Source organism: Triticum aestivum, chromosome 1D, assembly GCF_018294505.1.
Source record: "Triticum aestivum cultivar Chinese Spring chromosome 1D, IWGSC CS RefSeq v2.1, whole genome shotgun sequence".
Lineage (NCBI taxonomy): Eukaryota > Viridiplantae > Streptophyta > Magnoliopsida > Poales > Poaceae > Triticum > Triticum aestivum.
The window spans coordinates 479,079,722-479,096,266 of record NC_057796.1 but is presented as its reverse complement, the minus strand read 5'-3'; positions in this window follow the sequence as shown (position 1 = coordinate 479,096,266).

Sequence of the window (16,545 nt, the reverse complement as noted above, 5' to 3'; positions counted from 1 at the left end):
TGCTGCAGTCATTGTAAGTATTATGTTGTTCCGGTGAAATGAATGTGCTGTAAACTCTGTTTTTTCAGTAAACAGCCGTGCAGCGCCCAGAACACAGGCGCTGCACTATACCATGCAGCGCCCAAGGGATAGGCGTCACACAGTACAGTGCAGCGCCTGTCTGTTGGGCGCTGCACTATGACTTGGTAATTTTCGTGGATGGTCAGTGCTGAAAGCCTTCTGTGGCCCTCTGGATAGCCATGGCCAGGTCGGCAACGCCTATGAGACGGGCGCTGCACTGTACTGTGCAGCGCCTAGGCGTTGGGCGTCACACAGTACAGTGCAGCGCCTGTCTGTTGGGCGCTGCAGTGTTGTTAACTGCCAAACTGCAGAAACAGATGCCATTTTGGCCTCATGCAGCACTGACATAACTTGCTACAACATAAATAAAATTACTGTAGACTGCACACACTGAACAAAGACAACTAATAACTTGAACATCACATCATTTAGGACAATTCAACATTACTACTAGTTCGCAAACACAAATACCACACTAGTAAGAATTCACTAACATATAACATAACCTCACAAGTTCATCGACCTAATGAAACGGCTACAAGAGCACTAACAAACACAAGCACTACTGCCTTCCGCGCGTGTTCCTGGTGCCACGCCTGCAGGCAATCTTCTTCTTCCTGGGTGGACGAGCCTCCTCTTCCTGCACTTCCTCCTCCGCCTCCGCCTCATGATCCAAGCTAGCCATCCGCGAGGTCCCTACGACCACCTTTGGGTTGCCTCTGTTGTCAAAGTCGTTGGGCGTGTACCGGCGTCTGGGATGCCTAGGCTTGAACACATATGGGGACCGAAGTTGAGCGTCCGCCAAAGTCATGTCATCATCAAGCTCATGGCCCTATCACACAATCAAACAATATGGTGAAGACCGGCGTCGTAATCAAGTGAGAATCACATCTAAAGGATTAGTCATACCTCTTGGGTGACCACGCCATCATCATCCAGATAAGCATATGAGGAACTCACATCGTCCCCCTGATGGTGAGATGAGGGGTCTGATGGTGTACCAGACCTAGAGGCAGATGGTTCATCAAATTCGGGATCACGGCAACCGAGAAGATTCGATAACCGCCTTAACTTCCTGGCCTGACGCTGTAACATGAACAAGTGTGGAAGATATCAAACTCCGCAACATAGACTGGCTCTCATAGTGAATGCGATATGTACCTTGAGGAATGCTCGTAGTGAACCATCATCATTGCCTTTTCCAACCGGTGTGTTCTCCAGAATAGACTGGCTCTCATCAGCTGCTTTCTTGATCTCGCTGCGCTGCGGATGAGAAAGAATGAACACGTTAGCCATTCAGACATGTGTAATACGGCCAACGGGAAAGTAAAGAAGGAACACTTTACCACATAGTTAATCACCGGAACAGCAGGGACTCCTTGCCCTACCCTGACATCTCTGTTGTACTTCCCCTTTGATAGATCCTCAAAGTTCACGGGTTCTTCAAGAATATCCTCATTATATGCCGGCGGGCATATCTCAACTCGAGTATTTTCAAGAAGCCATCGTATGTAGTTATCAAAAGCAAGTGGGTTATGCTCACGAAGCTGGGCGCGTGCACTGCTACGAGCTTGCTCCACGCAAAGCTGGAAGCGGGTAACATACGAAGCATGATGCTTGTCCCAGTCCTTTATCTTCCGCTGCCTTCTCCTGTCCAACCTGCATGGTACAATACCAAACATTAGCAAAATCAAGAAGGACTGACGATGCTTAGTCAATACGCTCTCTTACCTATGAAGTGCTTTGTCCGTATCCACCCATTCCGGCGGGTGAGGCTGGAACAGACCAAACTGACGAAACACGCGATGTGGCAAATGAAACTCAACAGCCCAGTTGCATATCAGTGGGCACCGCATAAGCCAGAGATCCCTATCCCGCAAGCACATCGGGTTGATGCTAAACTCCGGGGTGTACCCAAGTCTGTCATCCGCGCCATATGGCTGCCATTCCACCTATGAAATAGGGCAACAAAGCAAAATTGGTGACTTTTTTTCTGGCAAACATGAGAAATGACTGAAGTAATGACCTCGTTACCTGCTCAGGCGTAATCGTGTCCAACTCGGCAACGTACTTCTGGTACATGAGATTGACATCGTTCGTCATCTCGGAAACCACATCCCACTTGTAAGCCCAAGTGGGGCGCCGTAATTCGTCATGTTCATCTTCATACCAAGGATTAAACCTGACGCTCTTCGGGCGTCCAACAGGCAGACGCTCCCAGCTCCATACAGAAAGTAGCAGCATATTACCACCAATGCCTGCACTATCTGTGATCCTGCAACACGCATCGTCCAGCTGCATATGAAAGAAAAACAATGTTAACTTGACAGCAAGCTTGCATTGCTAATGAAGAAATGAGTTGATCACAAAACAGACCAACTACCTGTCGGTACAAGTAGGCAAGAGTCGCTGAACCCCAGCTCCATTTGCTATCGAAGACGGTCAACGCCTTCAGCCACATCCATGGAGCGTTCTTGCCAGTGGAGTCAGGAAACAAAGTCCTCGACACAACATACCACATGTAGACACGAGCATGTGTCTGGATCACATCATCAGTGGCATCCGGAGGGCACGTCGCAAAGTGAGTTTGAATCCACGTGAAAGCAGCTCCGGCTGCTTTCCTTTCCCTCTTCTTCTTCTCTTCTCCCTCCTCTACATCAGCCTCAGCCTCAGTAGGAGCCATACCGATAAGAGCAATCATCTGCTCGCGCCACCCATCAGAATCGGTGCTCATACAGAGAGGCATCCCGTCGATAGCAAGACCGGTGATCAACGAGACATCCTCGAGCGTCACGGTCATCTCCCCAGTCCGAAGATGGAAACTATGCGTCTCCGGCCTCCACCGATCAGCAAGAGCGGACACCAGTGGAGCGTTCAGATTCGGCGTGGACCGGCTGACCAACTGAATCCACGGGAGTAGTCCTGCCTGCTTGATGTACGGTGTGTACCGCTCATCGTAAGGCATGGCAGGACCAGAGACCCCGTGATACCGAATCTTCAAAGGTTCAAGCTTCTGCAAAAACAAGTAATGACAAATCTTAGGGCATGTAAATTTCAACTTATGGCAAATTTGCAAAATATTTAGATTACTCGTTATTACCATCTCCTTCTCGCGCATCATGTAGGCCCGGTGTTTCGTGTCGTAGACATCGTCGAGAAGCCAAACCATCCTTACAAATTACAAACAATAAACATATATGAGTTCATCTCAAATATCGGTAAACACTCAACATTTCATATGTGTTCATCTAAACATCTCATATGTATTCATCTACAAGAATCTCAACATCTCCTTCTCACACAATGAATAAATGATTGTAAATTATCATATATATATCTAGTATGTCATATGTGTTCAAGTAAATCAACATCTCATATTTCAAATAAACTAAACATTTCATTTATATCTAAAAAAACTCAACATCTCACATATAGCTACAAAACTCAACATCTCATAATTATCTACAAAACTAGGCATCTCATATATACCTAAAAAAATTACAATCTAGGTTTCACTAACAAGAATCATATTGTGTGTGTGTGGGGGGGGGGGGGGATCAAAGGTTCCACCTAATCTTGGGCAAACAAAGATCCAAACCAAGCAAATCAAAGGTTCCACCTAATCTTGGGCAAATCCCTAAAATTGCAACGCATTTACGGAGGAAAAGAAAGGGAATGGAGGAGTTTACCTAGTAGGAGGGATTGGAGATCGAATCCGGGCCTCAAAACGTCAGATCTGAGAGGGGTGTGGGGGGATCCGAAGGGGGCGCCGCCGCCGCCGCTCTCTGTAAATAGAGCAAGAGCAAGAGGGGGAAGAACTGCTGGGAGGGGCTGGCCCGATGCGGCTTAAGTCAATGTGCAGCGCCTAAGAGACGGGCGCTGCACATTACAAGTGTGGCGCCTACGCCTTAGGCGCTGCAGTGCTGTCTGTGGGGCCGCAACTGGACCAGGGCTGCCACGCTGGCAGGAGGTGCGACGCCTAAGGCAGAGGCGCTGCATAGTAGTGTGCGGCGCCTAGCTGTCGGGCGCCACACGAAAGGGTCAGCAGAGTGAATTTTTTTCGAAACCAGGTCAGTTTGTGATTTGATTTCGTCCTCAGGTCAAATATGTGATTTCTGCCCTCACCCACAGCACCACCGGTCCCGCGCGATCCTTCGGAGCGACCGACCACGCTGACCGGCGATCACCCGGACCCGGTGGGGCATGGCCGCGCGACGTCAGTCACGAGAGACCGACGCACCGCCGGCCACAGCGTCCGAGACGTGTGTGCATGCCTGCAGCGGTGTGCGTGCAGGCCATCGGGGTCACGACATGCGCCGACGCGATCTCGACGGAGATCGAGCTCTGGATTAAGAAACACGCATGAATCTCCGGTGGTTGTTTGTCGATATGTTGTGATCATCCCAGCCCGGCCGCCCGGCCCTGTTGTGATACGGATGTGTGGACCGTGACTCGGCCAACAGGTGGACCAACGGGGGCCTAACACGTTCGAGAGTGCAATCGGCCGGTGGATGACCCGAAAGCAACCTATCACATTATATGACTAGCTAGCTTGGACGACCGGAGTGTATGCGCGGTGGTTGTTAGTTGCTAGAGCATCTACAACCGTCACCATGCTCTCCTCATTTGTTTGGGTGGACATGACAGCCTCTACCTGGACAAAAAGAACCATATCCAAATGGGCACTTTAAATCTAGGCCAAATGTTCGGGTTGTCCAACACACCTAAACTCACTTCATGTGTGGGGCGGATATGAAAAGTTCTAGATATGCCCGGACGCAGACGTCACGTCAGACTGGCCCAGACCCCATCCCGATCCCAAATTCATCCCCACCCAGAACGAACGTTAGCCTTACACTCGACGGCTCACTTCGTTCCCCTCCCCACCCGTTCCCTCCTCGCGCCCCCATGGCCGGCTCTAGCAGCGAGTCCGACACCATTGACGGGGATGTGCTTGCCAAGGAGGATTCGATCTCACGCCCCGTACGACGAGAAGCTCGCCCTACACATCACCCTCCACCGGGCACGGATGGAGAGGGGAGGGGCCTTCAATCGACGTGCCCTCCTCGGTGTCCCGGAGGAGCGGCTCAACCTCCGCGTCAGACCGGGTCAGTCCGCTACCTCCCCGATGAGGTGGCGGGGCGAGCAGTGCCGCCCGAGACCTCCAGTCCCCGCTCCTCCCGAACTGCACTAGGGGCTTGTGCCAGCACCTCTGAGCACGCCCCCGCTGCTCCTCGAGTCAGAGGCGTGGGATCGCGCGAGGCAGGGGCCAGCGCAAACCGGATCTAGCCAGGCTGGTTGATGGTCATGTAGATCCGCGTCTGCCCGACAACTTGGAGGACGACCTTGTTTGTGAAGTCATTCGCATCTCCTTGACTTCGCGAGGACTGATGCTTATCACTCCGCCATCGCAGCAAAAATGCGAAGGCATTGCAGTTTGGCATTGAGGAGTCCGAGCAGCTCGCCAGACAGAGGGCGGACAACGCGGCAATGGCTCAGCACCTCGCCAAGGAGCAGGCCCACCCCCTTCCCCGGTAGCTTGCCAGGGTAACCTCCTCATCCGACGGTGGCACTACCAACGACGATGATGATGCCCCTCCGGCCATTGACGCTTATACTTGTACCCCGGATTAGGGGGCACTCACCACATTGTCTCCCGGCCAGGTGGGCCCGGCCGAGGACCACCCATGACGATTCATCAGTAGACATCTTCAGGAGGCCCATGACGCGTAGAACAAATATCCCCGAAGACTTACCGCATACTCCAGAACTTGCTAGTTGTATTTAATCATAGATCGTAGCTAGTTGATCTATATTTTGTCAACTTGGTATGATTTATATCCGGTTGTAAGCTGAACTTGCTATGTTTGATGCTATCCGGTTGAGGGGTGATTAGACATCGTCCGCAGACGCATTCAATTGCGACTGGACATGCAGACTGATATAAGACCGTGTTGGATGGCAAAATATGTTCAGATCACGCGGCCCGAACGTATGCAGACGGTTTGAGGGTTAGTGTTGAAGATGCCCTTAGTCAGCTGCGAGTGCACATGCTCTTACATGCTACCTGGTGGCTGCAGCCTGCATGCGTGTGATCGGCGAGACGCCCGTGGCCGAGTGGCTTGGACCTGGACTCCTCTCTTGTCCCGGCGTGCGTGGCCGGTCGCCGGACTGACAAATGCGCGGACGGAGCCAGGACTTGGGATTGGTCAGGGCCTGGACTGCTAGCTGTGACCGCGACGGCGACCGACCGTCGTCGTGGATGAGGGAGCAGCTTCTCGATGGGGGCTGAAACCCGTGCGGTCGCTATTACGGTTATTACACACGCATGAAGCTTCGTCCAGGTGCACCGTGGCGGCCGTGGATTTATCTCTCTGTACTCGAGATATCGCAAGGTGGATCTTCTGTTCTCCACTGCACTACAACGGCGATCGACGAATCCACACACACACTCGGACACACCACTGACACGTAGCACGGAAGCATGCTACATTCGCTGGGCTCGCATGCATGCACGCTACATTCGCTGGGCTCGCATGCATGCATGCATGTGCAGCCGGACGGACTGCAATCACGAAGAAGAAGATACACAACACATATCGATCCTCCGGTCACGTACAAATCAGACCCATATATCAGATCCAGATCCTTGGACTGATTGATTTCCAGCTGGAGCGCGCCGGCCGCACGGGCAGCTAGCTAGCCAGGTCCTGCTCGATACGATATCCGTATGTTCTAGCCATGGTACGCACGCTCGCTCGCCATTGCCGCGCGGCGCCTTTGTCGTAGCGCCCCACTGATGATACGGCTCCCGCGATCCGCGCCAAATAAAGCGCACATGCATGCATGTTGCATGCCAATGCATGTGGTCGTTTGGCCAGCCGCGCTTGTCGTCGTTTCAGTCAATCTAGCCACGTTCCGGCCGTCCCTCCTTCCTGTTGTACACTAGACTCTCTCTCTCTCTCTTCTCTCTCTCTCTCTCTCTCTCTCTCTCTCTCATGCAGTAGAGCCTCGCCGGAGCGTGGTGACCGAGGCACGCCCGTGAAGGAACGGCGCGCGGGGCGGGACGCAAGCCAACAAGCCCAGAATCTACGGCCCGATCGAGGGATTCGGATTCTGTCGCCGCGCCACTGTTGCGACGAGTACGTGAACGGCGAGCCTCCACCACACCAATAGTACCATATGGTCCCGACCCCAGAGCCGGCCGATCGCGTACAGGGAAAACACTGCTACTCCCACACAAGATCACGGTACACGATCCACACCAAACCGTAGCAATTAAGTAACCAACCATCGTACGTACTAGTAGCATTTCGTGTTGGCTCACGCAGGCTACGCTACACCAGCAGCACAGAGGGCGGGCGCAGATAGGTCGACGGGCGGCAGTCGGTAGACCGGCCGTTGTTGTCGTGGAGGACACGGCCGAGAGCGAGAGCGCCCTGCCCTGCAACTACCAACGGTCGTCGTGGGTGGCGTCAGGGAGAGGGCCACGTGGTGGCGGGCCAGGCCCGGGCCTTGTCGGCATTGTCCGCAACGTGGCGGGGCCCAGACCCGCACCCACCCTCTGGGGTTGGTGGGTGGCCCGCAGTCCACGGCGGCCTTGCGTGGCACACCTCGTACGGCCCCACCTAGGATCCGGTACGTGGGGCCCGCCGAATCGTTCGGGGGTGGCACCGATCCTGTCCTGTCCCGCTCGTCCCACGCAGTGCATCGTCACATGCACGGTCACTGTTCCCACATGCAGCGCTGCAACCGTATACGGTCTACATGCAACCTCTGCGTCTGTTTGCCTCTTCACCGTTAAAATGTATCTACGAGAGAGACCACCACATGCTCCAAGATACCGAGTTGCTGCCTTTGTACTCCGGCATACAATTGCAGACAATGATATACCGAGTTGCTAAGTACTCGGATACCGTTAAATGTATCTACAAGGACATGTACAATCGTACATATGGTATCTGTCCATAAAATTCATCCAGATCATTTGCGGACAATGATATGAACACTCTGTAAAGAATCTATTTTAGCATGTAACTACTTGCGAGAGAGATCCCGCAAAAGAAATAAACCTACTTCCGAGAGATAAATCACAAACAACATTTGTGCAATAGCAAAATCACCATCTATTAGCTGTCTGTAAAAATCCTACAAATCGTCTGAACATCTATAAACAAACTTTTCTCTCTTTTTCCTCCGCATCACGGATTTTTTTACATGGCAACTCTTACAGATAGCTATCAGGACATCATTTTACATGCCCTAAGAGCATCTACAGCCGGACATTGCAAATCCAGCCGCTCAAACGCCCGCGGACGCGTCCGCGGGCACTGACCGGGCACACCTCAAATTAGTCACTTTGCATCCGCCTCTCTCATATTTCATCCCATAGATCCATACAAAACATGCAAAAGTAATCCTACGTAATACATCTACGTACTACCCTAGCCACTCTTTGTCGTGGGAGATGTCCACGACGACGGTGCCGGACGCCGGCTGGACAGGCGGGTAGGAGGGCTCCGGCTCATCCTCCTCCTGTTCGACCTCATCCATGTAGGCGAACATCTCCGCCTCGTCCGCGGCCTCTTGCGCCTCCATCTCCTGCTGGCGACGGCGTCTTGCCTCCGCAGCCGACTCTGACCGGAGGGAATCGAGGATGGCCTGCTGCTCCGCCTGCAGATCCCCGTCGCCAGGGTCCCCCACATCCTCCTCCTCCGGCTCCTCCTCCTCCTCCTCCTCCTCCTCGTCCACCTCCTCGTCCACCTCCTTCTCCTCCTCCTCCTCCTCCTCCTCCTCCGGAACCACTGCATCCGGAGGTAGCCCCGCGGCGATCCGTGTTTCGCGCCTTGCCCGGATCTGCTCAAGGAGCTCGAGCCGGTGCTCCGGCTCTGGGCCCCGGCATGTCGAGTCCTCTCTATATGTATAGTACGTAACGTCGACCAAGCATGGAGATAAGAGAGGACACTTCTCTCTATTAGCTAGCTAATTAACACAATATATGAAACCCCTAAATTAACCCTACAAAACCCTCAAACCCCCACCCCCTTTCAAAAAATAAAAAAACCCCAGCCCTTGAACTGCTGACGCGTGGACGCTTATTGGTCCCGGTTGGTGCTACCAACCGGGACAAAAGCCCCCCTGCCTGGGCAAGCCGCAGCGGCCACGTGGAGCCCCATCTGTCCCGGTCCGAATAAGAACCGGGACTAAAGGTATTGGGCTTGAGTACCAACCCTTTAGTCCCGGTTCAGGAGCCGGGACAAATGGGCCTTATGAACCGGGACAAATGAGCCATTTCCTACTAGTGGGGCTCGCTCCTCACCCAGCGGCGTGGGGGCATGGCTACTAGGTGGACGGGTGGAGTGGAAAGTGGCGGTGGCGGCGGACAAGAGGAGGAAAATGTGGATGAATGGTAGGGTTTCGGTGCCGCTGGTCGACTTAAATAGTAGGGCAATGCACTACGCGGCCCACCGGAGCTGCGCCACGCGGCGCCACTGGTCCGACGGAAGAGACGAGCTTCGGACCGCCGGGTTTGAGGGCGTTTCCGGCCAGGACCCTTTCGTCAGTCCGGCGTGGCGGGCGAGCCCGGGCGTGCCCGGCGGCCCCCATATCCGCCCCATATTTGGGCTGGATATGGGGGTGCCGGTCAGCCCGGGCGTTTGAGGGTCGTCTGAGAGGCCCGTCTGGGTCAAAAAATCTTGACCGGGCAGTGACCGGGCGGCCTGCCCGGGCGTTTGAGACGGGTTTGGGGGGTCCGGTTGTAGATGCTCTAAGTTCGGGTCATGCACCTCTCTCTAATTTTTAGAGCCTATTTGGATTGTAGGATTTTTTGCAGAGTATTTGAATCCTAAAGTAGTCATTTGTATCTTAGGATTCGGTTATCAAATTCTCATGGAATCCTTTCCTATGCCCACCCATTTCATAGGAATCTCGACATGAGGTCAAACCTTATTTTAAACCTTCTTTAAGAAGTCCAATGCACTCCCACTCTATCCCTCTTTACACTCTCATATTTCTCCATTTTTCCAAGTTCACCTTCTAAATGCACATATTTAATAATTCCGTTGTTTTGAAATCCTGTAGGATTTCACGACATGTGGCATCTCAATCTCACATTTCTAAATTCCTGCAATCTAAGAAGACCCTTATCGTTTTTGTTGTTTCTGAGATAGATTGAAAACAACGGTTCCATAGGTTGGTGCTAAGAACCGATGCATATTAACATCTAAATTTACAGGTTTTGATGGGACGGCTTTCGATTTTTGTAAAATAAAGTTTGTGAGCTTTCACATGATCTCCACCAACGCAGTTTTACTCTTTAGACCCGTCATTTTAGGAAGAACAATCTAAAGGTCGGAACCTACACTCTTGAGGCGGTACCTACATTAAAAGTCCTCTGAGATTTCCACGTAAAACACTCGAGTGGTATATATTTTGTTGACGGTTCGAATCTCCTTCTGTTGTTAAAACGATTTCCACGTAAAACACTCGATTCATGTAGCAATCAAATAGAGAAGATCACTTAAAACTCAAGAGACTTTACATTTTGGAAACACCGAGTACAACATAGACGTACACGGCACCACCAGCTCATGAAAACACTCACACACCGCCCATCGAACATCAGAGTTGTGGAGCTCTATGATTTACGAAGCTACCACATCCGCATTGTTGTTTGGCCTAGATTTGAACCAAAATAAGCACGCTGAATGAATTACCGTGTGTGTAGAATTGTATTGAATAATTGTTGATGCAATATTGTGCCAGTACAAGAGGTATATATAAGAGCCAAGCCGCACCTGTCCTAGCCTATTACAAACCGAGTAGGAGTCCTAATCCTATTACAAGTTGTATTCTAACACCCCCCGCAGTGTCAACGGTAGGCTCGACGACGTTGAGACTGAAACGAATGTCTTGAAAGGGAGTAGTCGCCAGGCCTTTAGTAAAGATATCGGCGAACTGAGCAGAAGTAGGCACGTGGAGAACGCGAACTTGACTGAGAGCCACCTTCTATCGAACAAAATGAATGTCGATCTCAATATGCTTGGTGCGACGGTGTTGAACCGGATTCCCTGACATGTAGACAACTGAAATATTATCACAGTAAACAATGGTAGCTTGCTCAATAGGACGGTGCAGCTCCGACAGTAACCGGCGCAACCAAACCGTTTCAGCAACCGCATGAGCCACAACGCGGTACTCAGAGGATTTGTTGATATGAAGACCTAAGTCTAGTGTGCCTTTGAGATATCGAAGAATACGTTTGACATGATTGTAGTGTGGAATACGAGGATCATGCATGTATAAACAAGCTTGTTGGACAGCAAAAGAAATTTCAGGACGAGTGAGAGTAAGATACTGAAGTGCACCGGTAAGACTACGATAAAGAGAAGGATCAGAGAAAGGATCATCACCTGCAGAGAGTTTGGAACCTGTATCAACAGGGGTACGAGAAGTTTGACAATCAAGCATACCAGCACGAGAAAGAAGATCCAGAGTGTACTGACATTGAGACAAGAAAAGACCAGAGGAGTCACGGATAATAGCAATACCTAAGAAGTGGTGAAGAAGACCTAAATCTGTCATAGAGAATTCGTGGCGAAGAAGAGAGATAATAAGATCTAAAAATTATTGTGAGGAAGCTGTGAGGATAATATCATCAACATATAAAAGAAGGTAAGCAGTATTGTTGTTGTGATGAAAGGTGAAGAGTAAAGTGTCAGAACGGGAAGGGGTAAAACCAATGGTTTGAGCATAAGTAGAAAAACGTTGGAACCAGGCACATGGTGCTTGTTTAAGACCATAAAGAGAATTTTGAAGAAGACAAACATGATTAGGATAGGAGGAATGTTCGAAGCCAAGAGGTTGTTGACAACAGACTATTTCTTGAAGAGAGCCATGAAGGAAAGCATTTTTGACATCTAGTTGATGAATTGGCCAGGAAGAAGAGCGAATAGTGCTGGGCTTGACAACTGGAGAGAAAGTCTCATCATAATCGATGCCGTGTTGCTGAGAGTAACCACGACATACCCATCGAGCCTTATAACGTGCAAGACTCCCATCAGAATTAAATTTATGGCGAAAAACCCATTTGCCCGAAATGATATTTGTATTGGAAGGACGAGGAACTAACCGCCACGTGTTATTCTGCAGAAGGGCATCATATTCATCTTTCATAGCTGCGGCCCAATTAGGATCTAGGAGAGCTGATTTGTAAGATTTGGGTAGAGAGGAAGGAGATAAAGATGCATGAAGATTGAGACGATCTTTTGCAGGTAAACAAAACCCGGACATGGCACGTGTGCGCATGGTATGATCGTTAGTAGGAGCTAGAACGGGGATAGCATGAGCAGGAGGGGTGGGGGAAGATGTGGTGGATGCGTCCGGCGCAGCGGAGGAAGCGGACGCGGGGGATGGTGGTGAAGACTGCGGCTGCAGGAGGTCTGCCGCGTCAGAGTGTAATGTGTTTTCTTCTGCCGGGACAGAGGTGATGATAGAAGTGGTGGCAGCAGGATCTGCTACTGCAGCTGGTTTTGCTGGATTGGTCGGCGTGTGAAAGAAGGGAAGATGATTGCGACGAGAGGGACAAGTGGACGGCGCGGGTGAGTTGGAATCTAATTGTTGACGCTCGGAAAAGGAAAAAATGTTTTCAGCAAATGTTACATGACGAGACACATGAACACGACCACTAACAAGATCTAGACAACGATAACCCTTGTGCTTGTCAGAAAAACCTAGATGGACACACGGGATAGAGCATGGGGAAAGTTTGTTAGGAGAAGTGGAGTAGGAGTTTGGAAAACAAAGACAACCGAAGACGCGAAGGTCGGAGTAATTTGGATGAGAGAGAAATAAAGAGAAGTAAGGAGTAGTTTGTGGGTTAACTTTAGATGGACAAATATTGAGTAAATATGTGGCCGTGTGGAGTGCCTCTGCCCAGAACATCGACGGCATAGAAGATTGAATAAGCAGAGTGCGAATGATGTCATTAAGAGTACGAAGAGAACGCTCAGCTTTGCCGTTTTGAGGGGAGGTAAAAGGACAGGAGAAACGTAAGAGAATTCCATATTATAGAAAGAAATTTTGATTTTTAAAGTTGTCAAATTCACGACCATTATCACATTGTATGAATCTTATAGGGAGGAAAAAGTGGACCGAGACATAGTGCTGAAAGTTAAGAAATATATTATGAACGTCGGATTTGTTTCATAAAGGAAAAGTCCAAACATAATGAGTAAAATCATCAAGAATCACGAGATAATACTTAAAACAAGATACACTTTCTATTGGTGATGTCCAGAGATCACAATGAAGTAATTCAAAAGGAAAAGTACTAAGGATTGAGAGGAACTAAAGGGAAGGCGAGCATGTTTTCCCAATTGACATGACTGACACATAGAAGAATTATGAGAATCTTTATTACAAGGTATTGAAAATTCATTAAGAAGTGTGGATAACACATTTTTATTGGGATGGTCGAGACGTTGGTGCCACAGATCAATAGAGGCCACCATAGATGTTGGAGGAGCAGCGATCGGAGCACCATGGAGAGAATATAAATCACCGGAGCTATTGAATCGAGCGATCTCGGCCTTGGTTGGGTAGTCCTTCACAGACAAACCAAATGGGTCAAACTCAATAGAAACATGATTATCAGTGGTGATTTGGCGAACATAAATCAGATTTTTAATAAGAGCAGGAGCTAAAGGAACATCACGAAGAAGCAAAGGCTTAGTTGGGGATTGGATTTGAGCCTGACCGATACAGTAAATAGGAATAGAGGATCCATCACCGAGAGTAATGGAGGGAAAAGGCGAAGGTGTGCAAGAAGAAAGCAAATTACTCGATGCAGACATATGACGAGAAGCACCAGAATCGAAAATCCAATCCGTACCTGAGTTCCCTTGTGCAGCAAAGTTGTTCATGGCTTGTAGGAAAGCAGCTTGGTCCTAGCTCGGAGTCGAAGCAGAGGTCGGTGTAGTCATGGGAGCTTGCGGGTGTGGTGGCGTCGGCAGTAGGGCCGACATCGGCGTAAAGAGAGAGGCACCATCATTGTCCTACTGCATGTAGGGGGGCGATGGAGCGCCATAGGATGCATAAGGACTGGTGTTGTAGATCGGTGGCTCGTAGGCGGAAGCAGCGTGGTACGCGGCCGTCGGCTGTCGGGGCGCGAGGACAGGCGCGCCGGTGTGAGGGTGAGCACTGGGCTGCCAGCCACCGGTATAGGCAGGCGGGGCACCATATTGCGTAGGGGCGGACCAGGGCATAGGCCACGCCTGGACTAGCCCTGTCCATGGATCAGGAGATGGGCGCCATCCGGGCGGCGGTGGTGGTGCAGTTGATGAAGCCGGGGGAGGTGGTGGTGCAGTTGGTGGAGCCGGGGGCGGAGCAGGAGCGGGCGCCGTACGGAACTGCGACGGCCTAGGGTTTTTGCCCCGGTAGTTGGGACTTGGACACCAGCCGGATGGTTGAGGAGGTGCTGTTGGTGGAGGTGGCGGTGGCGCGTCGACGCAGGTGGGCGAGGAGAAGCAGTGAAGACATGAGGACGGGAGTCCTTTGTAGTTAGGGCACGATCGGCCCATTGAAGAATCGAGCGAACCTCGGCGAAGGTGGGACGCGGACGCATCATAGGGATGAAGGAGGCCTGCCTCTCGAACCGCTCGATGAGGCCGACGGGGAGGACGTTGATGTGCTGACGATCGTCGATCGGATCACCAAGTTCGCGGAGTTCATCCGCGATCGCCTTGAGGCGTTGGCAGTAGACGCCGACTGGTGAATCACCTTGCACCTTATTTTGAAGCTCGGTGTGGAGATTGTTGGCGCGAGCGTCGACGTTGTCCTGGAAGAGCTGATGAAGGGCCGCCCATAGATCGGCGGCGGAGGCACCGTCACAGTGGACGAGATTGAAGATCTCTGTGGAGACTCGCATGTAGATCCATTGAATAATGGCGAGATCATCCTTGAACCATTGCGGATCATGAAGTTGAGGAAGAGAGTCGTCGGCAACGTGAGAGCGGAGATTGCATCGCCCAAGGTGGACGTCGAAGAGGTGACGCCAATGGTAGTAGTTGTGAGAAGCAAGGTCTAGGGTTATGGGGATGTAGGGGCTAATATCGGAGATGATGTCGGTGAAGGAGATGGAAGGGGGTATTGGTGGGGGTAAAGCTAGAGTAGAGATAGAGGCGGAGGAGGTCGTGGCCGCAGCGACCTTGGCGGCGACGATGGCGGCGCGCCGCTCGAAGTAGCCAGGCGGCGGCGGCGGTGGCGGGGCTGGCGGGTTAGCCATACCTAGGATCGAAAGTCTGATACCATGTAGAATTGTATTAAATAATTGTTGATGCAATATTGTACCAGTACAAGAGGTATATATAAGAGCCAAGCCGCACCTGTCCTAGCCATATTACAAACCGAGTAGGAGTCCTAATCCTATTACAAGTTGTATTCTAACAGTGTGTAGTAAACAATTTACGAGTTTGTCAACTATGTGGACTTGTCGAAGAAGTTACTGAATCCCAGGCTACTCTAATGGGCCAGCAGAATGAATTGTCATGTATAGTGCAGGTCAGCGAGGTGACGCCGCTGGCCCTGGGCCAGCTGATGTGAAGGAGCAGGTCGGAGTGACAGACGTCGGCTTGATGAAGTGACGGTGCGGTGATACCGACGCAGGTCAGAATTCATGACGAGGTCGACGTCGGCTTGACAATGTGACAGCGTGGCGATGCCGCGCACGCCTGACCCGCACGGTCCGTGGGTGGACGACTTTGTCTTGGCGATGCCAAACTCTTGGCCGGCTAACCGAGGTGATGATGCGGCATGGTTGACGTGGGCTCGACACAACGACGACATGGCTGGCGCAGGTTGGCATCCATGGAGCAACAAGGTCGGACCGTGTGACACCAGCGTGACGATGAAGAGCACCTTAGAAAATGCTCAAAAATTGTAGGTATGTGTTTTAGAACAAAACACAATACCCTTAAAAAAATTCCTCCAAAAACGACGTATGATAACCCGTTCATGAAAAAAGATAAACTCAGGTCAGATTCGTTTTGGTGCAGAAACGGATTCAGAAATTGTTGAACTCCTCGGGCCATTCCCGGAGTATGAACCCTCGGATCGTGCTGAAATTTGCAGGGGTTGCAGCTACGACAATTCCACACAATAAGAATGGTTGGACCTGTATGGGCCACCACTAACGGAGCCAAATCCGACATATCTCAGGGTTAGGGATCCTAAGCTAGGCATCTTGGAACGATGGTAACAAGAACACATGATTTTAGCAAGATTAGGCCTCTCTCGAAGATGTTATTTGGATACATCCTCCACTTCGATCCGTAACAAGCACATCTCGATGGGTGACTTCCAGCGCACAAATTAATATATTAATTGTTCCTAGCGCAAATACAAGGTTGTAAGCATTAAGACCTCATACACGTACCCTTTTTTATTATAAGTATTTGAATCACTATTTGCTTGCTTGATCCGGTCAAA